Source organism: Rutilus rutilus (genome assembly GCF_951802725.1).
Source record: "Rutilus rutilus genome assembly, chromosome: 11".
In the NCBI taxonomy this organism is placed as follows: Eukaryota; Metazoa; Chordata; class Actinopteri; order Cypriniformes; family Leuciscidae; genus Rutilus; species Rutilus rutilus.
The window spans coordinates 32,119,663-32,146,268 of record NC_140216.1 but is presented as its reverse complement, the minus strand read 5'-3'; the positions used below and the strand labels follow the sequence as shown (position 1 = coordinate 32,146,268).

Here is a 26,606-nt window from a genome sequence, read left to right as displayed (position 1 = left end):
TTATGGCTTCATGATGATTTCAAGTTTTTGTTTGTTTGTTATTAACAAATACCTACTAACACTTCAACATCCGGCGCAAAATGAAAGAGATGTAGGCCTATTATTTGAGACCCAGGAAGGGAAAAGATTACTGTTAAAATGCAGACCCAGAAAGGGAAACGATTACTGTTATAATACAGACCCAGAAAGGGAAAATATTATTGTTAGGCCTATAATACAGCCCAGAAAGGGTTAAATGTGCACATAAGAAATAAATTGAAGAGTGAAGACAAGAGTAATAGGCCTATAAAAAGTGAAGAAACCACTTAAATAGCTCTATATTAAAGAGGCTAAGCTATGGCAGCAAAAGCTAAAGAAAAATCCAGCAATATTTTTATTCAAGCATATACATGGGGCGATTCTCATGTATTAGGATGGCAAAAAATAGCCTTACAGGCAGAGACATTAGTCCAGGAGACTGAACCAGGAGAAATTCTCCTTTGGCTTCCCTCCAAGGAGGGACTGCAGTTAGGAAACTTCAAGGAAAGTGAAGTAGGTCTGGCAGTATTGCGATGGATGCAAGAACTAGCAAAAAATGAAAACTGTACATTACAATTACAGTGCAAAACTCCAGAGGCGGAAAATATAATCAAAACTATTAACAAAAAAGATGAAGGCAAAATAGAGATTTATGACGTGTGCGGTAAAGCGTTAAAAAGAGAAAAAGGACACTTACCAGACATGGAAAGAGTTAAAAGATACCAGACTGGTATCAACGACTTTGAACAAGCGGAAGAAATCCGCTTGACGATACCAATAACTGAAGATGAGGACTGGGCCAGTGTTATTACCATTGCCCATCAACACACCCCTACACCAGAATCATACGAGCTACAAATAGGCAGAATAAGACTGCTTGTTAGAGACAGTTTAATCGAAAGAACAGAAGGAGGCGTTGTAATACTAAATGGAAATAAACAAATGATAACTGGCTCTGGAACAGCAGGGGCAATTTTCAATAAATTAGGTAATCAAACATTACAGGAGATAGAAAGTATGAGAGCCCAGCTCAGACCGCAACACGCAGTGACAGTGAGAATAACCTCTGGCCTTCCACAGTGGAATTATGTAGCGCATACAATAATGACTGATTGCAGAGACGAACTCTGTAGTGCAGAACGCTCCTGGTTAGAGGCCAGGACAATAACAACAGCAGTAATAAAAAAAACAATAAGCAGACAGGAAAATCAAATACATATGACTTAAATGGGAACAGGACAATTTAAACACCCAGTAAATTCGGTATTAGAAGACATAATATCGGGAATTACAGATATGTCCCAGGAAGGTCACTTGACCATAAATCTATTAATGCCTAATATAAATCAAGAAGAACTTGAAACAATTCTTGAGAAAAGGGAGGAAAGGGACCAGCATGGATCCTCTCAGCCGTCTGCTCCTCTATGGAATGTTCCTGCAGGGGAGAGAAAAATGCAACAGGGTGAGACAGAGTCTGAGGACGAATCTGAGATGTCGGAGTTAGATTATGACTCAGACATATCAGATTCCTCACCATTTTTTATAGATAGTGAAAGCAGTGAAACAGAAAATATTTACAAAGAATCTAGACTGCGGAATAAAAGAGGAGGCCAGATGAGTGACAAACCAAATACAAAATGATTGGCCGGAAGTTCAGGTAAAAGGAATTTCATTCAAAAATCCTCCCTTGAGAAAAGAGGTAAGACATTAGGACAAGAAGATTGTTAATGATAGAAGTTTGACTTACGGACAAATGAGATCAGCAAGCAGCTCCCCATCTCCCCAGAGAGTCGCTCGGATGGAAGGATGGTCTTACACTGGTAAACAAACATTGTTTCAAGAAGGATACGAATACAATAGAAAAATAGTTAAAGAACTAGAAAAAGTAGTTAATTCATTAAAATCAGAAATTAAAAGTCTGAAAAAAGAAATAGAAACATTAAAAAATACGGAAGTAATAGGACTGGAGGACAGAATTAAGGAGGACGGTGGTAGACAGGTCACAAAGCAAAGAAAAACAGTCAGGATTCGGCCAGCAACTCCTGGATTTACAACTTCTCACAGACAATTAGAGACTGCAGAATAGTGTACATGCGAAACTGCTGGAATTACAATTAACAGAAGCGGTTAGGAAGCAGGTAGGAAATAAGAAATCGCACGAGGACCAGAGTGCATACGCAGAGCGGATAATGAAAGCGGCTGAGAATGCGCAGCTGAGTCGTGATGCCGCTACGAGACTAGTACAGACCTGTACGGGGCACCCTATCTCCTCTGAGGCATTGGGAAAGATGAGGACTTTGACAGGTATAGAAGATAAAATTAAAGAATGGACAAAAACCCTCATTAATGCCCAAAAGAGCAGATTCCCTTATTAGGAATTTGGCTATCTATCGAATCCCTAATTCCGACAAAGTTCCCTTGCTGAGGCACGTGGGGAAGGAGAATCCCAGGCGGACGTAATCCCAGGTGGGGGGGGGGGGGGGGGGGGGGGGGGAACTCCCACAGAAGTCAGGCTTCATTCCAGCAGACAAATGGGAAGATATGACCCCCGCAGAACGAAATAAAATAATTGAAGACCGAAAGAACAGAAATCATAAAAAAGATTAGGAGGACTAAGATAATTAAAAAGGCAGAAAAACAATCTCAATTAAACAACGAGGAGGACACATGCAAAATTAAGAAGAAGGAGCGAGTCAACTCTGATACAGAATGAAGGTTAGCTGGCCAGTTGAAACAGAGACTGTGTGACCCAAGAGTTAAAGGAACACTCCACCGTTTTTTGAAATAGGGCTTATTCACCTTCTTTCCTACATTTAGATAGGTGGGCAAATGCATTTTTGTCTCAGTGCATGCATTGTTTTAGTTTGACAGGGTCAGCGCTAGCTTAGCTTAGCATAATGAATGGAATCATTTGTTGCCAGCTAGCATGTCCTGAGTAAAAGTGAAAAAAAAACAAAAAAAAAAACTAATTACTTCTTGTGGCCTGCGTATTCACAACGAGTACAAATAGTGATGCAGATTAACACTAGGCGATTTCCTAGGCAGATATTGACTTATATATTAAGGACTATATTAAGGGGAAGCACAGGCGAAGCACTGCTACTTGGGCGTGATATCTCTGCACCCAAGTAGCAGTGCTTCACCTGTGCTTCCCCCTAATATAGTCCCAAGTCAATATCTGCATAGGAAATCGCCTAGTGTTAATATGCATCAGGGACGTGCACAGGAATTTTGAGGGGCAGTTGCTCTGAACTGAATCCCCCCCCCCCCCCCCCCCCCCCCCATTTTTTTTAAAAATTAATCTCGCACTTGTTCATAGTTTTTTGTATTATGTCTGAATATATTCAGTTGAATTTTGCCCATACAAATTGCCTTATCTGACCGTGTTTATGTCCAAACTCAATGCCTCATATTATGGTCTTATTAATATTTATAAAGATTGCAAAACGTCAGAGATGACAGGTTTATGATATACAACTTTGTAAACAGTATACAAAATGTATTAACAATATGTTAAATGTCACCAAAATACACATGAGAAAAAGAGTTCCTCATATTATTGTTTATTGTTTTTTTATTATTATTATTATTATTTTAAATTTGAAAAGAAATAATCGGGATTGAATTGACAGATGGGGAAAAACTCGCTTAAAAAAAAAAACGCTTAAATTTCTGGAAAAAATACAATCCTTTTTTAACCTTTTGGCTTCCCGTACATTCAGTTGTGCTTCTTGCTCGTATCAGTTCTGATGGTACGTATGGTAACTGGGCAACTACGCATGATTTGTAGTATGATTGCATAAAGGGAACAGGAATTCCGGTAGGGAACAGAATCAGCTGCTACACCGGTCGCGTGCAGCGCTGCAGCCACTTAAACAGAGTTTGCCCTTCCCCTACTGACTTTCACTTTCGGTGCCCGAATGGAAGTGAATGAGGCTTTGCGAAAACATTTTTTTTTTATCTAGGCCTACGTGAAATTCTGCATCCATTGTACGATACGAATTTTTTTTTTTTTTTTTTTTCTCGGAAGGGCAACGTGAGTCGAGAAGGGCATATGGGCAGTTGCCTGGGCAACCCCCCTGTGCACGTCCCTGATATGCATCACTATTTGTACTTGTTGTGAAAACGCAGGCCACAAGAAATAATTAGGTGGGTTTTTTTTATTTTATATATTACTTTTACTCATGACATGCTAGCTGGCAACAAAGGATTCCATTCATTATGCTAAGCTAAGCTAGGGCCGACCCTGTCAAACTAAAACAATGCATGCACTGAGACAAAAATGCATTTGCCCACCTATCTAAATGTAGGAAAGAAAGTGAATAAGCCCTATTTCAAAAAACGGTGGAGTGTTCCTTTAAAGAAGAAAATGAAAATTTCTATATTGATATTCAGGGATTTAAGTATTTTGTATACACCGGTGCTGAAATTTCTGTTTCGACTGAGCCTTTAGAGACAAATGGTACGATAAATGTACAAAAACATATGACGGACAAGTTAAAACAGAAAAAACAGGTGAACGATATGGAATTAGCCTACTAATTGAAGGTTCTGAAAATGTATTAGCAGCAAAAGACCTGAAAAAAGGTTTAAAGATTAAAGCCGGTTGATTATGAGCAAGAATTAAAAAGAATTGAGAATGAAATAAAAGGTTCACAGTGGGCTAAGGTGCAGTTAATGACAGAGCTACGTAAAACTTGGAGCAAAAATGACTGCGGCAAAGTAGATGATAGATTTGCCCGTTATTGAGGGTGGAATTCATAAACCACAACGGCAATACCCAATTAATAAAAAAAGGAATGGCAGAACTAAATCTAACCATACAAGAGCTCGAAGAACAGGGAGTTATATAAAACAAGTTAAAGGAGCTATAACTAACTCGCCGATGCAGTTAGCTGCGAAACCGGATAGTCAGGTCCGAATCTTCAAGATTGTGTAACCCTGTAGGCATTTTTGAGGAAAAGTTGTTAGGCCTATACCACATTTTTAGAAAGTTCAATGTCTCCTGAATAAGGATCCACCGTATAACATTGAAATAAAGGTCCCATTTTCTTGTAATTGTTATTGAAACAACAGGTGCATTATTCACAGCCGAAACACTACAGGTGGATAGGGTAAAATTTGTAAGTTATAGATATGTAACGAGTATTTAACTCGTCTTGTAGGGGAAAATGTGTTAGCGCTGCCACGGAAGACTGAATAACGAAAAGATCTTAGTCTCCGCTTTCAGTACTTTTAATCTCATTACACACTAAATGTAGGCTATGTATGCTGTGTACTACTTTATTGGAATGTACAGACCGACGAGGGTAGGCTTCAGTTTGTGTAACGTCACAAGATGGCTTCCTGAAGTAAAAGTGAATGTGTGAGACTCCTCCCTCCCCTGGTCTAATAAAGTAGCTGAGATGCCCCTACTCCTTGACAGCTCTAAACAAAAAGGTACAATGCAGGTAAGTACAAAAATTTTACAATATTTATTCTCTGTGTACTTTTCTTTCTTGTAATCAAGCGGTAATTCTGGACTAATAATCACAAAATAAAAGAAAATAAATAAAATGTATGGTCTTTGTGTTTTCTTTTAAACTCACTACAACACAACCACTTTCGATGTAAAAGCTCTAAACCATTTAGTTGTACAATGGTAAATCTCACTTCAAAATGAAAAAAACACACTTGTAATCACCACTTAATGATCAGTTTTCAAATGATCAAACAATCACATTTTGAAAAACAACAACAATGGTATACACAATGAAATTTCACATCTGGAAGAGCACTTACGTGAAACGTCCCTTTATGTGTTCACTCACAGTTCACTTTAGGTTCTGTGACTCAACTGAACTCTCACAGTTCAATGTTCATCGGACCAAAACATAAAAAAAAAAAATAGATTGAAGAGTTGAGATGAGTTGTCTTGACGTAGCGTGCGTTGAAATTAACTTTCGTATCAATATCACTCAGGCTCAATGAAATGTTCCACAAAAGAAAACTATTAATGAATCAAAAATGAGTCAAAAAGCAAATGAATCGAACTCAGATTCATGAATCAGAATGAAATGTATCAACTGGAATATATCAAACTGAGATACACAAACTGAGATGAGTCAAATTAAGATGTCGTTGGATGGCAGGGTAATACAAAATAGTCTTAACCTCAAATCTTCTCGGAAAAACTATGTTCAGCACCAACTGCAAACAGCAATTCCCATCTCACGTGCGACGACACGGGCCGAACACACAGATACGCGCGATCAGTCTGGTTGAAACGTTAGTTCGTAAGGGTGCTTCTCAATCAAGATGAAAGGAGTCAAAAAAAAAAAAAAAAAAAAAAAAAAGACAAAAATCTCTTCAATCGTCACCAATCAAACGCAACTTTAAATGCACTCACAGTTCTCGTAGCCTTCACAAAACATTACTGCGTCACTCTAGCAGCCCAATCCAATGCGGTTCACGGATCAAAACTACGAAAACGTGGGATACAGCTCACAAAAATCACTTGATGTCGTCCTTTATTCGACTAAAGCCCCGATTAACTTCCGTTTAAGTTACTTTACCGGACAAGCTTCTCGAACACGACACAACGCTCACTTTCTCTTCTCTGCCACACTCTCATACACTCCGCTCTTCTTCTTCTTCTCTCGCCGCGCACACTCAACGCCGAAAACCAATCCACCCGTCAAAATAAAAGTCTGCCAAAAATAATAATGATTTTTAGGTAATATACCGTTACAGATATCACCATAAAACCTTTCCAGTTTTTCACTTACATAGAGACAGACATTTTTTGTATTACAAGTTTTCTGAAATGTCATGTGGGCTGGAGTGCCCATAGAACGAGTTTCCTGGCATGTTGTTATATCAACAGATGCCTCCACAATGGGCTGGGGCGCCATGTGCAATGGACATGCTGCCGCGGGCTCCTGGACAAGACCCCAGCGCCTTTGGCATGTCAATTGCCTCGAGTTGCAGGCTGTACGTCTCGCCCTGCACCGCTTCTGTGCGTTGCTCAGGGGTCAGCACGTATTAGTCCGATCAGACAATACCGCCACAGTAGCGTACATCAACCGACAAGGTGGTCTGCGCTCCCGTCGTATGTCGCAACTCGCCCGCCACCTCCTCATATGGAGTCAGAAGCATCTGAGGTCGCTTCGAGCCATTTATATCCCCGGAGACCTGAACCGTGCAGCCAATCTGTCTCGGTTTCGGCCTCTCGCTGGAGAATGGAGACTCCATCCCCAGTCGGTTCAGCTGATTTGGGATCAGTTCGGGGACGCACAGGTAATAATAATAATAATAATAATAACTTTATTCTTATATTTATTTATGTATTCGTTTATTTAACAGGGACAATGCAGTATAACATTGCTACAATTTCATGCAGCCGATGCTCTACATATAGGCTTCTAGCCAGAGGCTAATTTGCAGCCCCAGTCCCTGGTTGGGCTAAAAAAAAATAAAAAAAATAAAAAAAAAATAAAAAAAAATAAACAACTAAGACTATGTACAACCATCAATGTTCACATATCTGCTTTTGTTTGAACCACTTTTTCAGTTTTCTTTGAAAAATATTCAACTGTGTTTGCATTTTCAATTCAGCTGACAAGCTGTTCCATAACAACGTACCTCGAACTGAAAATGTAGATTGTGCAAATTTAGTTTTTCTCTGTGGTGCTATACAGTTCTGTGTAGTTGCACCTCTTGTAGCGATCCCCTTACTACACTGTAAAAAATGCTGGGTTAAAAATAACTCAACTTGGGTTGTTTTATAACTCAGCCGCTGGATAAATATTGCACCAGCCCAGCAGTAGTTAATTTGACCCAGCAAGATGGGTCGGTCATATTTAACCCAACAGATGAGTTAAATATTCTACCCAAATGCTGGGTCAAACTAATTACAATTATGGGTTGATTTAACTACATACTTTGGTTAAATAGTGTACCCAAATGTTGGGTCAATTTAATTACAATTATGGGTTGATTTAACTACATATTAGTTATATAGTGTACCCAAATGCTGGGTCAAATTAATTACAATTCTGGGTTGATTCAACTACATACTTGTTATAAAGTGTACCCAAATTCTGGGTAAAATTAACCCAAATGCCAGATTAATTCTAACACATTACAGTACAATTTAAGAAAATAAATTGCAATAGACTACCCATAGCTATAAAACTGTTAAACTACAAACTTAGAACAGAATACATGCTAGATTTATGCATATATTATGCAATAAACACTTAAACAATACAAAAACAAAACAACAATGTAATCTCTGAATTTTTTTAATTAACATTAATTAATTGCAACAATATAGTGGAACTGGTGCAGTTCATAAAAAAAATATAGTGGAACTGGTGCAGTGGAGATTTGCATGCCTTGGCCTCATGAAGGTACTCCATGTTTATTCCAGGCTAAAAAAGAAAGAATACAATAGAGCGAGAGTTAGAGAGTGCAAGTGAGTAAGGACCAAATGTCTACCGACTACTATAGTATAATTAAAATATAGACATTGTGAGGACCATTTTCCTGGTCCTCACTAGAGAAATTGTTTTATGATAAAGTCTAGTTAACTTTACAATTTGGAAAAGATTTGGTGCATTTATAATTCAAAAAGTTGAACTGTAATAGTCTACATCTCATTGCACATAGCCTAACAAAATATTTTTTTAGTAAGTCTTAGAGCATAGCTCACATTACAGAAAACAATTTCAAAAAACGATTCAGACCTCAATTGACCTAAAAAGCCATAAATTGATTGATGATATATCATTACAATAAACATGTTCAGAAAACGAATGTGGCCCACCTATCTGACTATCCTATCTGGCCAATGGGCAGCGGGGTTAGGCGGTCAGATAGATGGGCCGCAAATGCTTTGTAGATTTAGAAGACTTCTTTAGAGTCAACCTCATAGAGTCAGATCCAAATTGGTTAAAATACAACAGTGTCAACTTTCTGATAATTATGTTAATTTCTGCACTCAATACTTTGTTGGTGCCTGTTTTAGAACAAATTACTGCATCAGTGCAGTGTGGTACAGAGGTTACCAGCCTGTGGCACTGCTGAGGTGTTCTAGAAGCCCAGGATGCTTTGAGAGTGACCAACTTTATAAAGCTTATAGAACAGCCATTTTCCGAATACTGTCAGGCTATATTTGATGCCTGTCCCCAAAAGTATAGTAAAAAAACACCTGGATATGCATGTGTGCATGCACAGTCTTGAGCTCAGATATGTTGATAAAATGAATAAAGTTTCCCCCTTTAGATGTGCTTGAGGACTTACAGGCTTATGGTCGATGAAGGCCAAGCTGCATTCCTGAATGGTGTGGCAAACCACTTTCGCACCGCAGCCATGGCCAACTCTCCAAGTTGTAGGTGGAAGCAAGGCTGGCAGTTGCCTCAGGGCGAGTTCCCCAACACCATCTGTAAGACATAGGTGTCAATACAATGTGGAATGGCATACCTGTGATTTCACAATCCCCGCAATATCGTCGCATAAATATCCTGCATATTCCATCGCATTTTTTAAGAAAACGTGCCACATAATCAAGGATTTTTGCCCGTAACAATCACAAAAAAACTCTGCGTTTTTCTGGAGGGACTGGTTAATGTTATTAGTTACACCGGTACTGCTGTGTTGACTCTGCTGTGAAAACTTGGCATTTTTTGTACCCAATTAGCATAAAGAGGCTGACGGATTTATTTAACTATTCCTATGATGATATCACTCACTATTCTCTATTCACTAAGTCACTATTCTGGCCAAAATTATGTGAAAAGTTTTTGGTCAAAAAACTTAAAAAATGTTGGAAAGAGGAACGCTAACATATTAATATATTATATTACGAATATATTACCTGGTGTTAATCCATCCAGGGGCAATGTCAGCTCTGTCTTGCCAGGTACAGGATCTTCTCAGCATAGATGGGTAGCCATGTTTCAAACAACTTTGATCTTCTGTGCAATCTATAAAATGGAAAACACATTTTTAAAATTAATTCAATGTAGCACACTAATAAAACGTTTTAAACAATGCATCCTCATATTCAAGATCATATTTCCCTATACCTACCATGCCTTTGGTCATCAGGCGAGGGAACTCTTCGAGGATCTGATCGATGGTCCAATTGTAGTCCCTAATCCACTTGGCCCTGTAGACTGCCGTGTTCTGCATGTGGGTCTCTATCTGGCTGAGGGGCTGAGAATTGTTTCTCAACCATTATTTAAGCTGTGACGCACGTTCGTCTGATATGGTACATTCTGTAAAAAAAGAACAAAGTTGTCAGTCACTGAAATATGATTGTTTTGCTTCATCAAATAATTATTCCATTTAATAATTACCTGGTATGAGAGCCCTTGCAAGAGCGCCATCAACTTAAGTTATACAAAATATAGAGAAAACAATCCTCCCTCTCTACAATTCATATGACAAATTGCATAAAGTTACATGTAAATAGTCTATGTTTTTACTGCACAATAATATTTGTGGCTGCTCACTGCATAGGGCACAGAAATATATTATATATTTCTTAATGTTACAGGACCCGCGCAGAAGGCCAAGTAACGTTAGAGAGACAGTTCTGCAAAATAAGTGCATCCATCCGATCTTTATATGTATACATAACTTAAACCAAACACAAATAAAAGTAAACTCATAATGAACACTATAACCTTGTAACTGGAGTCAATTTGAATCGAATTAAACGCATTTCACAATAACCTCGTGTGTTACAGCGTTCACAAAATGGCGGACAGTCTGCATAGACCTATATTCAACATATTCACAACGTTACCCGAAATATCTGCGGTATGAACATATACATTTATATTACAGTGCATATTATCAAGTTGTTGTAACAATAGTACCTGCAAAATAACAGGACAAATTGATGAAACCGGAGACACCGCGTCACGTCGCACCAAATCCTCAGATGTGAGGGGGCGCAGGCGCGCACAGAGTCCTCCTTTCAGTTTTCAAAATTGTCCCGGTTTCTCACCACAAAAGACTATATTCTTTTTACACTAATCCTGTAATGATTTACTTTCAAGTCCCACATATCCGCATGAATAAAAATAAACTTTTGCTTAATGTATAACACCTTACAAAAATGTAATTCAGACCAAATAAGCAGGCTATCCGTGCTGATAACGGCTAAATGGCTAACGTTAGCTACGTTGTTAGCCAAACCAACCAACTAGCCTCGACATCGACAATATACGTGACAGATAGTAATTTAATAGGTAACGCAACACATACAATGTGATTTAGACATGTAGTGTACACATACCTTTTATTATTTGTTTGCCTCGCTGGATGATCAGTCAAAGGTTCTCTGCTGTGACGAGCGCTCGGTGTGTGGACTCCGGTGACGATATGATGACGTTCGAAGCACAAACAACCCACGTGCTGGGTCAAACGATATAATGTTGGATTGATGGATTTTGACTCAACACATGAGTTGCACAAAATAACCCAACTTCCATATAAATAACCCATAATGGGTAAAGAATTTCATAACCCAGCGGTTGGGTAGATTAAATAACCCAGCATTTAAAAAAAAATACCCAACTTCCATATAAATAACCCATAATGGGTAAAGCATTTCATAACCCAGCGGTTGGGTAGATTAAATAACCCAGCATTTTTAAAAAAATACCCAACTTCCATATAAATAACCCATAATGGGTAAAGAATTTCATAACCCAGCGGTTGGGTAGATTAAATAACCCAGCATTTTTTAGAGTGTACTCTGTTTTGATATTAATTTGCATATAACTTTTGGCGCAAGATTATTTAAACATTTAAAAAACATTTTAATAAGAGATGAATTTATAAAATTTTCAAAACTAAGCAAACTATATTTTTGTAAAATGCTACAGTGATGCCATCTGGTTGGTTTCTTATCCAAAACTTTTAGGGATCTAACAGGTTTAATAGTCAGTTGAGAAACCTGACTCCAGACAGTCACACAGTAAGATAAGTGTGAAAAAATCATTGCATGCATGTATAACTTGGCTGCTTTCAAGGATATATATGGTCTAATCATGTAAAAACAATTCAGATTTGTTTTGATTGTTCTACATAGCTTCTTAACATGCATATCAAATTTCAAATGAGAGTCTAAAATAACACCTAAATATGTAAAATTATTAACTGTTTCAATTTCCTTTTGATTGATCTTAATTATAAAACCACTCATTTCCTTCTTTCTAATTGAAAAACACATTGAGACAGTTTTTGTACAATTCAGGGTCAAACAACTGTTCTGTAACCACTGTGACACACCAATCATTTCATTTGTTAATATTTCTGCAGCTAAACCTGGAGTCTTTGCAGATACATAAATGACTGTGTCATCTGCATATAACTGACATTTTGTTTGCTTACAACAGTTTGGAAAATCATTAACATATAAGGAAAACAACAATGGGCCCAAAATTGACCCTTGAGGGAGACCCATATTATTATTTCGTAAAGCTGATCTTGAATTATTAATTTTAACACACTGATCTCGGGATTCTAAATATGATCTAAACCAATTCATTGCCTGCTGAGTGAAGTTAAATAAATTTAATTTGTGTAGGAGAATTTCATGATTCACAGTATCAAATGCCTTTTTAAGATCTAAAAACACTGCACCTACTACATTACCTTTATCTAAAGATTCCTTAATAAATTCTGTGAGATAGCAGTTTGCCATTTCTGTTGAATACTTAGGCCTAAAACCAAACTGTTTAGAATAAAGTAAATCATGTTTTTCTAAATAATTGATAAGTTGTTCAGCTACCAATTTTTCCAGAATTTTTGAAATTGCAGGAAGAATAGAAATTGGTCTATAATTCTGAACCTCATCAGCTGATCCTGCTTTGAAAATTGGAGTTACAATACTAGTTTTCCAATTTGAAGGGAATTTATTTTCTCTAATTGATAAATTTATCAAATTTACCAAGGGCTTTATCAAACAAGCACTATATGTTTTTACAAATGCAGTATCCATTCCAAATATATCTTTAGCCCTTGAGTTATTCAGTTGATTAATAATTTGAAGTATCTTATGTTCATCAACCTCAGAAATATGAAAGGATGAGGGTGTGTCATTTATTACATTTTGAGGTAGTTGTATAGTTTTAAAACACATAGCAAGCTCTTCCACAGACTGAGTAAAATATCTATTAAATTCATTGGCAATTTCAGTGCTATCAGTACTTAATCTACCATTTATGTTCAGCTCCACTAAAGGTTTTCTTTGTGTACCCTCTCTTTTAGAAAGTTTATTTATACACTTCCAAAGAGATGAGCTATTTCCTCCTGATTCTATAATCAATTGCTCAAAATATGCAGTTTTTGCCTTCCTCATATCACTAATTACTTTATTTCTTAATGATTTAAAATGTATAATATCTGTCTGCGTTTTTGTAAGCAATGACTTTTTCAAAGCTATATCTCTCTTTTTCATTAGTTGATAGATATCTGAATTTAACCATGGTAGAGATGCATTTTGTCTACATTTTAGCGGTTGTGTGTATTTTTGAATAGTTTTTTCAATAGTTCTCATCACAGTTTCACTGTTTTTGTCCAATTCACCAATTTGTACTACATCATCCCAATTTATGTTTTTCATATCATTTTCAAATTTTAACATTTTGCTCTGAGGAATACCTACTTTTCCTGGTTTAAAAATTTGATGAAAATTATTCTGCAAACGTTTCTTTGTTAATTTCCTAACAACCAGGATCATGTTATGGTCAGACAAACCTGTCAAAAGATTATATGTTTTTATTACCCGTTCAGGTTTATTTGTAAATACCAAATCAATAAGAGTTTTACTTGTTTTTGTTATTCTTGTTGGTCCTTTTATTAACTGGTTAAATTTGTGTTTTGCTATAATTGATTTCAGTTTTTGCTTACCATGTTTGTCTGACCAATTTATGTTAAAATCTCCAAATATAACAGTTTCAATACGCCCATTTAAAAACTTCAACATTTCCTCTAAATTATTATAAAAAGACATATCATATGAAGGTGGATTATACAAGATCACAAGATTAAAATTCATTTTTGGGGACAATATAACATTTAACGCCAAACATTCTAATCCAACAATATCTAGTTGTACCTCAGCACATTTAAAAGTATCCTTAATATAAATCATTACTCCCCCTCCTCTTCGTGATGGTCTATCCTTTCTATAACAACTATAACCAGGAATATCAATCATGCATGATGGTATACTGGTAGACAACCAAGTTTCACTTAACGCTAAGAAGTCCAGGTTTGAGTTCATAAGCAGGTGTTCAATTTGGTCCCTCTTTGATATAATACTTCGGATATTCAGGTGCCCCCCTAAAATACCCTTTGGTTTGAGTTTTGAGTCCCAGATCACTCTGGCGTGATTCACAGTCTGAAATAATTTAAACTGTTTCTGTTTCTGTGCAACATGGTTGATGGCTCCTTTTGTCTTTAAGTGTTCATGAAGTACTTGTAGTTCGTCTGTTTGTTTTGCTCCAGACAACATATCATTTTGTCTATGGAAAAGAGATTGTTTAGACTCACCAAAGTTCTCTGAATCAGGGACAGGTTTACTACAGAGCTCTGATGTTTCAAGCATATATGCATCCTGCAAGATATCCAAAGGTAGTTTGGCCAAACACCCAACATCTCCCAGCTTGTGCCCTGAAGGTCCACTGATCTCTTCCCCACAGTTCACTCTCCAGTTTGAATTACACTCAATTGATCCACTTACTGGTTCAGTTATATGTTGATTTGTTGATGGTCCTGGGTTCATCTGTATATCGCCGCTGAGCAAGAGAAGAATCAGTAGAACCTTTGCATTATACCATTTACTTCTCTTGACATACCGATGACTTTCTTTTCCTTTACGATGATGATGGTTACTTTGCCAGCAAATAGAGTAAATAATGTGGTATCCTTGGGTGAAGAAGTTCAGTCTTGGTGTATCAACCATGGGCATGAGTTTGGGAGATGTAATCTGTGTTTCATATCCAGCAGCACTGATAGCAAAACCACATGGACTTATCAGGAACCACAAACAAAGCATCCACATGCAACAAGACTCATTATCCCTCTTTCCAGCGTTTAAGATCCATCCTTGGCCGAAGATTTCTTTAGTGTTGATGAGGAATTGTAAAAAAAGGTTACACAAAGGAGCAAGTGTGGAGCCCAACAAACCACACCTGCACCCGGCGGCCATCTCAAGGCGCTTTACATACTAGAACAAGCAAATTTAAAATACAGCACTACAATAAAATACAATACAACAATACAACAAGATGCAACCAAAAAAAAATTAAAAATTAAAAAAAAAAATCAAGTAAAAGCTAACCTAAAAAAATGCGTTTTTAAAAGAGATTTGAAATTACTTAGAGACTGTGCATCTCTGATATTTGGAGGGAGAGCATTCCAAAGCCTAGGAGCATAGGATGAGAAAGCCCTGTCCCCCACAGTACGCAATCGAGTCTGTGGGACTGCCAATAGACCAGCTTGTGAAGAGCGTAAATGACGCTTTGGTGTGTATAAAGTTAAAAGCGCAGACAGATACTGAGGTGCCAAACCATGCAGTGCCTTATATGTGAGCATAAGGATTTTAAAATCAACTCGGAACCTGACCGGGAGCCAGTGCAAAGACTTTAAAATCGGGGTAATATGCTCATTTCTCCTGATTCCAGTCAAAATCCTAGCAGCAGAATTTTGTACACATTGTAATTTGTTAAGTGTGGTTTTAGGAACCCCAACAAGAAGTGCATTGCAATAGTCAATGCGAGAAAAAACAAAGGTATTAATAAGCCTTTCAGTCACCGAGAGGGATAACATAGAGCGGAGTCTAGCAATGTTTCTGAGATGAAAAAAAGAGTTCTTAACAATGTACCGCACATGAGAGTCAAAGGACAGACTAGAATCAAATATAACTCCCAAGTTTTTTTATTTAGTCTGTGCCTCCAAATCAGAGCCATCTATGTTTAAAATTAGTGAACCAGCCTTACGAAGCTGATGAGGGGTGCCAATAAGCAAGACCTCAGTCTTATCACTATTGAGACACAAGAAATTTTGGGACATCCATGTTTTTATCTCAGAAATATAATGTGTTAAAAAAGGAACATCCAGATTTTGACCAGGCTTAGAGTGAATATAAATCTGAGTGTCATCTGCATAAAAGTGATAATTAAGCCCAAGTGATCTTAGTAGCAGTCCAAGTGGAAATATGTAAATGCTAAAAAGTAACGGGCCTAGAATTGAACCTTGAGGAACACCCGTACGGACAGAGCCGATCTCAGACCGAAAGCCACTCATACAGACAAACTGCTTACGATCAGAGAGGTAAGATCTAAACCAGGTTAAAACAATCTCAGAAACACCAAAGACAGTTTCCAGACGGTTGAGTAAAAGACTGTGATTAACAGTATCAAAAGCGGCACTAAGATCAAGGAGGATAAGAATAGAAAGAGAACCAGAATCTGAGGCTATTAACAGATCATTGGTGACCTTGACCAAGGCTGTCTCAGTACTATGAAATTTCCGAAAACCAGACTGAAGGGGCTCAAAAAGATTATTTACTGTGAGATGACTGTGTAGCTGCAAAGCCACAACACGTTCCAAAATTTTTGCCACAAATGGAAGATTTGATATCGGGCGATAATTATTTAAGTTGTCCAAATCTACATCATGCTTCTTCGGAACAGGTGTTACAGCAGCAGTTTTCAATGCTGCTGGGACAACACCAGAACACAAAGATTCATTGACAATGCCAAGAACAGCTGGGCACAGTGAGTCAAAACAAGATTTAAACAAGCTTGTAGGGAGGGGATCAAGTAAGCAAGTGGTAACTTTCATACATGATACCACGCTAGTGAGCAGCTCAGAGTCAACTTCAGAAAAGGCAGTAAAGGATGTGCCAGAGAAACTAGGCAAGCAAAGTACAGAGGAGGAACCAGGTATAGCATGAATGATTTTATAAACATTGTCAATTTTAGAGCTAAAAAAATGAAGAAAGTCATTACACACCTGATTTGAGACAGGCAGAGAGGTACCAACATTACATGTGAGAAGTCTGTTTATAGTATGAAAGAGATGCCTTGGATTTCTTTGATTATTATCTATTATCTGAGAAAAATAAACAGATCTGGCAGACTCAATTGCAGATCTATATTCCCCCAGGTGATCTTTCCAGGCTTGATAAAACACATTCAGGCCCGAGTCACGCCACTTGCGCTCCAATTTACGGCAAGCTGCTTTCCTAAAGCGCAGGTCGTCATTATACCAAGGGGCAGAACGAGTAAAAGAGACTCTGCGTGACTTCAAGGGAGCAAAATAATCTAAACTAGAGGCAAGAACAGTATTCAGGTGCAAAATCTTATCTTCCAGAGGAGCTGACGGAAGACCACTAAGAGAGGAAACAACAGAGTCTGCAAAGTCTGACGGATTAATTGATTTCCATTTACGGAAATGAACAGAGTGTGAGGAAGACACAGGCGGAAGAGGCAGTTCTAGATTAAAAAAGATTGCCAGATGATCAGAGAGACCAATATCAACTGAACACTGCTGTGATACAATTGCTTCGTTTGCAATCACAAGGTCTAATGTATGACCTTTGTTATGTGTAGGGCCGCTGATAAACTGTTTAAGATGAAAACAGTCTAATAAAAATAGGAAGTCCTTTGCCATCACACAGTCATTTTCATCAATGTGTATGTTGAAGTCCCCTAGAATGAGGATTCTCTCAAATTTATAACACAACATTGACAACAAATCAGCAAACTCAGTCATAAAAGCTTCATTTGCCTTTGGTGGTCGATAGACAGTAGCGATGGTAATTGCCTTTGGAGCAGAAATATTCAAAACAAGGCATTCAAATGATGAGAACTGTGGTACACTCACAGCGCTGATGTTTGATTGCAGATTATGAACCACAATAATGCCCCCACCTCGACCAGTAGGTCGCGGGAGATCAAACAGTCCATACCCCTCTGGAGTGATCTGGTTGAAGAGGAGACCGTCGTTTTGTTTATGCCATGTTTCAGTTAAAAACAATAAGTCCAGTTTTCGCTCTGCGATGATATCCGATAAAAGCAGGGCTTTATTGTTTACTGAGCGTGCATTGAGCAACGCAACATTTACGGGGCTCTGGCACATCGCAGAATGCAACTCTGATCGAATGAACGAAGATAAGTTACTCAAGACTGCACCAGTACGAAACGCGCTTTTAGCCTGACGGCGACACATAGGTACGCAGATGTTATTAGAGGAAGAGAGGCCATATCTGCGGCCAAAACTCCGATGTATGTACCGTCTTTGTCTCAGCAGGCCAGCGTTACGACCAGTTCATAAGCATCTTTTTGTAAATAGTAGTTTTGTTTTAAATTCAGCAACTGGTGTGCAGTGTACCTTAGAGCCATGCTTCGTTGATCCAGGATCGCAACAGTCCCAAGGCAGCGAAAGTTCAAAGTAAGGCCACAGGGTAAACTCCTCCGATAAGGCTCCAGGGTCCTCCAGAGAACGCAGGCAGATACAAGCAATAATCCAACGAATGTAAAATAGTCCCGCGACATTGCAACAAGTCGGAAGACTAAAAACAGCAGGTAGAAAACCCCACGTCAACATAAAAACAAACAAACTGTGAGAGGAGCGGCAGCCAAAGCGTGCCAGCGTACCCTCGTCGTTCTATAGGTAGATCTGTTTGCCTCCCACGACTCGTCCCACTGCGACCTGTTTTATTCTCTGACCGAGGGCACGCTCGGCACGGATGCACTGGCGCACAGCTGGCCGCGGGGCCTCTGCAAGTATGCGTTTCCCCCAGTGAGCCTTCTTGCGCAGACTTTGCGCAAGATCAGGGAGGGCGAGGAGCAGGTAATTTTGGTTGCCCCGTATTGGCACAACCGCACCTGGTTCCAAGAACTAGTACTCCTCGCGACAGCACCTCCCTGGCCAATTCCTCTGAGAAAGAACCTGCTTTCTCAGGGACGGGGCACCCTATGGCACCCTCGTCCCGATCTTTGAAATCTCCATGTGTGGTTCCTGGACGGGACGAGGCAGGTTTGAGTACCCTACCACCAGCGGTGGTGGCTACCATCACTTCCGCTAGAGCATCGTCCACGAGACATGCCTATGCGTTGAAGTGGAACCTCTTAGTCAACTGGTGTTCTTCTAAACTTCAAGAATCAGTGTCGTGCTTTCCTTCCTGCAAGAAGGGTTGGAGCGAAGGCTGTCTCCCTCCACCCTGAAAGTGTATGGTGCCGCCGCCATTGCCACACATCATGATGCAGTTGATGGTAAGTCCATTGGAAAGCACGACCTGATCATCAGTTTCCTGAGAGGAGCGAGGAGATTGAATCCTCCTCGCCCTCCTCTCGTTCCCTCTTGGGACCTCTCAGTGGTTTTAACTGCTCTGCAGAATGCTCCCTTTGAGCCTCTGCAATCAGTGGAGCTTAAGTTCCTGTAAATGAAGACAGTGCTCCTGGTTGCATTGGCCTCCATCAAGAGGGTAGGGGACCTGCAGGCATTTTGGGTTGATGCCTAAATGCCTAAACGGTTGACGAAGCGTGCCTGGAATTTGGACCGGCTAACTCTTACGTGATCTGAGACCCCGGCCTGGATATGTGCCCAAGGTTCCCACCACACCCTTTCGAGACCAGGTGGTGAACCTGCAAGCGCTGCCCTCGGAGGAGGCAGACCCAGCCTTGGCACTGCTCTGTCCAGTAGTCTCCATGCTTACGTAGACAGAACGCAGTGTTTCAGGACTTCAGACCAGCTCTTTGTCAGTCATGGTGGGAAGCTGAAGGGAAAGGCTCTCTCCAAGCAAAGGTTGTCTCACTGGATAGTGGACGCCATTGCTTTGGCTTAACAGCAGCAAGGTCGACCATGCCCCCTTGGTGTGACGGCCCACTCGGAGTGTGGCATCCTGTTGGGCTCTAGCGCATGGCGCCTCGCTAACAGACATCTGTAGAGCTGCAGGCTGGGCGACACCTAACACGGCCTCTGGGCGACCCCCACGTGTGTAGTCCACTGTAAGCCTCTCTGAGCATGTGTCTTTCCCTCGGCAAGCCACCTTGCCACCCCTGGGTTTGAAATATTCCACCTGCGGCTGGACACCCCAGTGATTCTCAATATGCAGCCCCCTGGGGTCATGTGTATTCCAAGTTCCCCCCTTCGGGCTGGGCATAATTGCATATTTCCATTGATATATGCTTCCCAGTGTACCTTGGTATAATTCCAGCAGCCATTAAAAACTGTCCCTTTCATGTTAATGTTGTTTTTTCATTGTTTACATGTTTAAATATTCTGAGAATGCATAGTTTAGTTATAATGTTTAATGTTTAAACTGCAATAAATGCATTAAAACGTTTTTTTTTGGCAGCCATTTTGTTTTTATTGTTTATGCCAAAACAGTGATGTTTACAACTTGTTATACGGCAGAAATGGATTCAGCACCTAAAAATCAGATAGAAACAACACTTTAGGGATGGCCCGATACCGATACTGGCATCGGGGATCGGGCCGATACTGTCCTCATATACTCGTACTCGTACTCATAAAAATTCGCCGATACCACGTACATTTTGCGAAACGAAACTGGCCGCCGCGAGTGCTTTGTCGAGGTGAACTGAGGCATAGACGCGCGAGCTGGTCAGCACATCCCTTTAAACAGACAACAGTGGAAAGTTTGTTCAGTCCGATGTCAATGGCAACGAAATTAAACGAGGCTTGTAGCTTTAGCTTATTATATTAACGTTAACTGACGAGAGAGACAGAGAGCGAGAAGCGCACTTCTGTTGAATGCTCTTGATTGCTGATCGTTCACTCAGCACGTTATTTGGATGAAAACTAAATCGTATATGCAAGTAAAGTAAAACATGAACTGTTACCTGACTGAAGTATAACGAGTGGTTCCCTACATTATTACAGGACGTGTGCAGGTCAAGAAGTTTCATGAATGCAAACATCCGAAGCGCGCGCCCCTCAAACCAGCGTCTCAGCGCGCGAATACTGAATTAAATTGTCTTTCACGTCTTGCGCTTGTACGGACGAATTCACACACAACTATGTAATAACGCCCGTCTTGGTGAGTATCCTATTGAGAATGAGGACATACTCATAGGTAGCTTGCTGTCACGTGACGAATTGAGCCCGTCCACCATTTTGGGAGGATACGCTATCGGTTGCCAGGGGCAACAGTGCAAGAGCAATACAGAGACGGAGCAGGAAAGACGGCTCGAGGAATTATAATAGAAATTACGAGAAAATTAAGAAGAAATGGAGAAGAATGCGGCAAAAGAGAAGGGTCCTTACAGGGAGAAACTTACTACCAATGCCAAACAAATTTTATTTTATTTTTTTACTTTTAAATTTTAAAATATGAAAAAACTGTAACACATGGTTCCTACGGTTTCCATGACGATCGTGTGAGACACTGGAGCAGTTTTTTACACAGCAGTGTTTTCCAGGCATTCTAAAATAGTGCGACAACCTCCTCTACTACCAATACAAACAATGAACGGTGCTGGCGGGTATCCTCCCAAAATGGCGGAAAGGGGAGGATGACGCGGTCTCTGAGGGCGGGGGCGCTGTGGCGTGACGACATCTCATTCTCAATAGTAAACAAAGTCGGTTATATCTCAAATGAACGTAGCATGTTCAAATGCGGTCCGTGCGTTCGGTCTTAAAGGGGCAGCAGTTTGATAAACCTGCTTCTGTGTTTTAATGTTAATCAAACAAAGGACAAAGAAATACTCACTGCTCTTGACTAAATAGGCTACCCTTTTCAACTTCACAAAAATATCCATCTATATGTAACCGTATGCTTCTGTCTGCGTTGTGTTGTGTATTAAGTGCAAAAGAAGACAGGAGAGCGCCGGATTGGGTCTGCATAAGAGAATATATTTTTATAAACAGGCCGTCACGCCAGCTTCAGCTCGATCACAGTGACACTCAGTTCGGGAGAAAGGCAGAAAAGCAATGGAAAAGAAAAAGCAAAGAAAACAAAAGCACAGAGACGGAGAAAACGCAGTAACTCCATACACTTAAACATGAAAACCGATCATATAAACTTAAACACAAAAATAGGGGTTGTCAATGCATACCTGCATAAGAGAATATATTTTTATAAACAGGCCGTCACGCCAGCTTCAGCTCGATCACAGTGACACTGCCAAACAAAAAAATAACATTCCCAAATATTGTATACATATCTTACATCTGTAAATAAAATAAATAAAAACAACTTAAACATTGTGTGTGTGTGACTTATTTTCAACCAATGCTAACAACTAATCGGTAGCATGGAATACAGCATACCTCAGTTCGGGAGAAAGGCAGAAAAGACCGCTCAATGATCAATACAGCGGATATAGCTGCCTGGACCGAACCACTTTGTTGTAAAGAGGAGGGGGGAAACGGTCGAACCATCACCTCTTTACAGACCCTTTTTAATGAATTTAATGAATATAAACAATTGTGTAAATAATAGTAGAACATCCTTAAATGAATAATAACAGAAAAATCTTGTGAAATAAATAAAACCATTTTAACCTCGTTACACTCACCCCCACTGATTTCACTAGATTTTACATAACATCATGAAAAGAGTAATACATCAAAAAGAAACAAAAGAAAATAACAAAAAAAAATCATGCCCAAAACACTCGACTCTACAGTTAGATGACTCAGCAATCAGGTGTAACCCTCAAACATGAAGACTGAAGAAAGTCTACCAACATTATTGCTGTCCACAGAAGGACTAGGAAAGACAAAGGTTAGCTACTCCTTTACCTAACCATAGGAAGACATGCCATATACACATCTTATCGACAGATTACATCCAAGATTGCATAATTGTCTATTTTAATAGACTACACACAAATGTGCATTATTCCTTTTTTTCAAGGACACTTAAAGTGTGAAAAAAAAAAAAACAATAATAACAACACAAGAACTCTGTATCAACTCATTTCGTTTTCTCCAAACAAGGTCGACAAAACAAATAGGTTATATATAGTCTGAATGAGCCTATTTAACGGCTTAACTAGTCTTTATGAGCCTATTTAACGGCTTTACTAGTCTTAATGAGCCTATTTAACGGCTTTACTAGTCTTAACAGACTATACACTATTACATATTAACCCTCTTAAACAAAATAGAAAACAGAAAAGAATAGACATAGTCTGAATGAGCCTATTTAACGGCTATACCAGTCTGAATGAGCCTATTTAACGGCTATACCAGTCTTAACAGACTGTACACTATTATATATTAACCCTCTTAAACAAAATAGAAAACAGAAAATGTATCAATAGAAATCCTAACAACAACAGAACAAAAACAAAAAAAATATATACAAGAATAAGTAACCATCTACCAATTACTCATAGTATCATTTTCTTTTACCCAAAAAGATTCTTAACAAATTGATTAGACATAGTCTGAATGAGCCTATTTATCGGCTTTACAAGTCTGCCATGTCTAGTACGATAACCCTCACTCTGATCAGGCCTTTCCACTGACAACTCCTTTCCAAAGGTAGATGGTTGTACAGAAGGGGAAGGCTCATTAACCAAGCTTTCTTCGTGAACTGCCTCAATCTCAGTGACATTCTCCTCATTAAAATTGACACCCGGTGCCAAATCATCCTGATTCCCATTCCTTAATTCAGAGAGGTCACAACCGCGTTTATCATCGCCCACATGGAAGTCAACACCAGTAACCCTAACATCACACTCACTGGTAGCAGATGTTACCAACTCCCCCTCAACTTCTACAACATCACCTTCGTGAACAGTTTCCTCACACATCACATTCTGCTCATCCAATTCATCTCTGTATGCTACAGAACCACCAGAGCTGCTAGAGAGGTCAGCAACCCACTGAGTAGTCCTTTCTTCTGCTAGCTGCTCAAAACTAGAGTCCTCAGGTTCATCACCACTCATACTGGATAACTGTTCCTCGACAGTGTCTGCATCAAGCAAAGGCAGAAAGTCAACCGGCATAATCAGATTCCTATGAACAGTTTTAACAACACCCGAAGGGCTTCTGAGTTTGTACGTGTTCATCGAGGGATTTTTGTCAATCACTACATAAACTGTACTCTCCCAACAATCTGCCAGTTTCTTTTTACCTCTTTCGCCTTTGTTGGCTAGTAAAACTCTTTGCCCAATGTCAACTGACTGTCCTTTACTCCTTTTGTTATACATTTCTGCTTGTTTGTGTTGTTGTTTTTCTGAATGTGACTGTGCAAGTTTCATAGCTTCACAAAGGTCTCGCTTGAGTGACTGCACATACTTATCAATGTCAACTGTTTCTCCACTCAAAAGTACAGGTTCAAACATCAGGTCAACGGGTAGTCTCGGAGTACGGCCGTACATGAGAAAGAAAGGTGAAAAACCCGTAGTTTCATGAACTGTACAATTATATGCAAAAGTCAAGGTGTTCAACATTTGCGGCCATCTGACTTTAGATCTGGGGGGCAGTGCACGGATCATGTTACCAAGAGTACGGTTCAGTCGTTCCACCTGGCCATTGCCCATTGGATGGTACGGTGTGGTGTGCGTTTTGTCAATACCAGCCAACTGACACAGCTCCGCAATCAATAGACTCTCAAAATTGGCGCCCTGGTCAGAGTGAATGCTAACAGGAAAACCATACACGCAAAAGAAGTTATTCCAAAGAACCCGTGCCACTGTCTTTGCAGATTGATTAGGACAAGGATATGCACACGCCAACTTCGTGAAATGGTCAGTGACGACTAAAACATCAACAGACTTATTGTTGTTGTCCTCAGCTGACCAAAAGTCTATACAGACTAATTCGAGCGGCGACGAAGTGGTGATGGAAACTAATGGGGCCCTAGCCTCAGGCTCTGGAGCTTTGCTCACAATGCATCTCTTACAGTTGTGTACGTAATCCTTGACATCTTTCTCCATTGTATCCCAATAAAACCTCTGTCTGGCCAACCCCAATGAGCGCTGCTGACCCTGATGGCCCGCATCATCATGAATGCCTTTCAATACTGCCATTCGGAGCGATTCCGGCACAACATATTGGTAAGCTTTCTGTTTGGTCACTGGGTGCTTGGAAACACGATACACTATCCCTAGGCGCGTGGTCAGTTTACCCCACTGTCTCAATATCCTTAACGTTCCACGTGATTCATGAACTTTTTCGCGCCTAGAGGGGCGACGACCGCGGTCAATGAAAAACTTGACCCGACCCACAACACCATCATTGACTTGTTTGGTAAGAAGTTCATCATGAGTGAAAACGGGAACCGGGTTCTGCCCCACTGCAACAAGAGATTCCAAGTTCTGCACATGAGAAATAGCTCTTATAGTACCTGCGTCTTCCCAATGCTGATGTGCCCGCATGACAGCAGAAACCTCATCACTGCACACATGTACACTTCCTGTAGTACACACAGCTTTCACAGTAGCGTCCCCAGTACCAATCTGAGCATTCACACCCCTCATCTCAGGAAGCTCCGCCGAGAGCCGAAACATATTCTGAACTTCATCCGTTTTGAAATTGTCTGCCTGCTTAAGAAGGGCGGAATAAGGAGCTCTAGTTAGTCTGTGCAAAATTTTTGACTGCACAAAAGGCTCTCTGCTGAGGGCATCAGCCACCACATTTCTAGGGCCTGGAATATACTGGATGTCGAAGTCAAACGGTGCTAACTGCGCCACCCAGCGCTGCTCGCAGGCATCCAACCTGGGCTTGGTCAGTATGTACTTCAAGGGATTGTTGTCGGTCCACACAGTGAACCTGTGACCACGCAACCAATGGCTAAATTTATGACAAATTGCCCATTTCATCGCGAAAAATTCAAGGCGATGTGCTGGATATTTTGCCTGAGCATGATTTAGAGATTTGCTGGCAAAAGCTATTGGTTGTGCTCTGTCACTGTTGTGATGAACTTGCGACAATACTGCACCAAGTCCAGATGTAGACGCATCAACGGATAAAATGAACGGCTTACTAAAGTCAGGGTGAGCCAAAAGTACTTCCTCAACGAGTGCTGCCTTAAGATTCTGAAATGCCTGTTTACACTCCTGAGTCCAATCATTTGGGACAAGTTTGCGGGACAGCGAAGGCCTTTTCCTACTTTTTGAATGCAGAGGCCTTTTCTGACCACCAGTCAGAGCAAACAAGGGTTTGGCCAGTACAGAACAGTTTTCAATAAAATGCTGGTAGTAGATAACCATCCCTAAAAAGGAACGTATTTTGGAAGGAGATGGAGTGACACCATCTAACTCCATCAAATCAGCCTCTTCAACCTTGACTATCGCTTCTATTTTATCCGGATCCCTCGAAATTCCATGTTGGGAAATTACATGACCTAGAAATTTAACTGAGCGCCTCAAAAACTGACATTTTGAAGGTGAAAGTTTCAGGTTATGCTCCTTCAGACGTTGAAATACCATCTCCAAACGGGCTAAGCTCTCTTCTTCAGACTTCGCAAATACCAACAAATCATCAAGGTAACACAGAAGACTCAAAAAGTTCTGGTCACCGAATATGGTAAGCATCATTCGCATAAACGTGGCTGGGCTATTACACAGACCCTGCGGGAGACGATTGTATTCGTG

General features: G+C 39.9%; 2 long non-coding RNA genes across 3 annotated transcripts; both read right to left on the bottom strand.

Moving 5' to 3' along the window:
* Positions 1–268: 268 nt before the first annotated feature.
* On the bottom strand, positions 269–6,675 carry LOC311300227. Of its 2 annotated transcripts, none has more exons than XR_014629243.1 (3): positions 5,800–6,675; positions 1,766–1,835; positions 269–1,453 (listed from the first exon to the last, which is right to left on the bottom strand). It is a non-coding gene; the product is annotated as an uncharacterized lncRNA (long non-coding RNA). The 2 variants fall into 2 exon arrangements; XR_014629244.1 differs by lacking the exon at positions 5,800–6,675 and adding an exon at positions 2,267–2,299.
* A 1,614-nt stretch (positions 6,676–8,289) lies between these two features.
* Positions 8,290–11,428, bottom strand: LOC311299333. The gene is made up of 5 exons (XR_014629104.1): positions 11,309–11,428; positions 10,093–10,280; positions 9,878–9,986; positions 9,304–9,443; positions 8,290–8,432 (listed from the first exon to the last, which is right to left on the bottom strand). It is a non-coding gene; the product is annotated as an uncharacterized lncRNA (long non-coding RNA).
* Positions 11,429–26,606: the final 15,178 nt, after the last annotated feature.